This window comes from Triticum dicoccoides, unplaced genomic scaffold, assembly GCF_002162155.2.
Source record: "Triticum dicoccoides isolate Atlit2015 ecotype Zavitan unplaced genomic scaffold, WEW_v2.0 scaffold35864, whole genome shotgun sequence".
Classification (NCBI taxonomy): domain Eukaryota; kingdom Viridiplantae; phylum Streptophyta; class Magnoliopsida; order Poales; family Poaceae; genus Triticum; species Triticum dicoccoides.
In genome coordinates this window covers 1-837 of record NW_021266078.1, presented here as the reverse complement: position 1 = coordinate 837, position 837 = coordinate 1, and the positions used below count along the sequence as shown (strand labels likewise).

General features: G+C 51.6%; 1 non-coding gene across 1 annotated transcript; it reads left to right on the top strand.

Annotated features, from left to right (window-relative positions):
• Positions 1 to 375: 375 nt before the first annotated feature.
• LOC119345991 lies at positions 376 to 494 on the top strand. The gene has a single exon (XR_005167306.1). It is a non-coding gene; the product is annotated as a 5S ribosomal RNA (ribosomal RNA).
• The last annotated feature ends 343 nt before the right edge of the window (positions 495 to 837 follow it).

Here is an 837-nt window from a genome sequence, read left to right as displayed (position 1 = left end):
AACTCCGAAGTTAAGCGTGCTTGGGCGAGAGTAGTACTAGGATGGGTGACCTCCTGGGAAGTCCTCGTGTTGCATTTCCTTTTTAATTTTTTTCGCGCCGCTTGCAAAACAAAACGCACGTGTAAGTAATATATTTACCGTGTTTTATTATTTTGCACGAGTGCGGTAAGTCATAGCTGGGTGCTCACGATTCACGGGTCCAGCGTCGGCGTTGTGGCGCGGCAAGCGTGCACTGGTGCGGTTGAGAGGGAGGGGTGGAAACCGCGTTAAACTCGTCTCCGTATTTGAGAGGGAGCGGCCAAAGCAATGTACAATCGTCTTTGTAGTGGAGCTGGGAGGGGCAAGGATAAGGGACGAAGACCGGGGTAACATGTGGGATGCGATCATACCAGCACTAAAGCACCGGATCCCATCAGAACTCCGAAGTTAACCGTGCTTGGGCGAGAGTAGTACTAGGATGGGTGACCTCCTGGGAAGTCCTCGTGTTGCATTCCCTTTTTAATTTTTTTCGCGCCGCTTGCAAAACAAAACGCACGTGTAAGTAATATATTTACCGTGTTTTATTATTTTGCACGAGTGCGGTAAGTCATAGCTGGGTGCTCACGATTCAAGGGTCCAGCGTCGGCGTTGTGGCGCGGCAAGCGTGCACTGGTGCGGTTGAGAGGGAGGGGTGGAAACCGCGTTAAACTCGTCTCCGTAGTTGAGAGGGAGCGGCCAAAGCAATGTACAATCGTCTTTGTAGTGGAGCTGGGAGGGGCAAGGATAAGGGACGAAGACCGGGGTAACATGTCGGATGCGATCATACCAGCACTAAAGCATCGGATCCCATCAGAACTC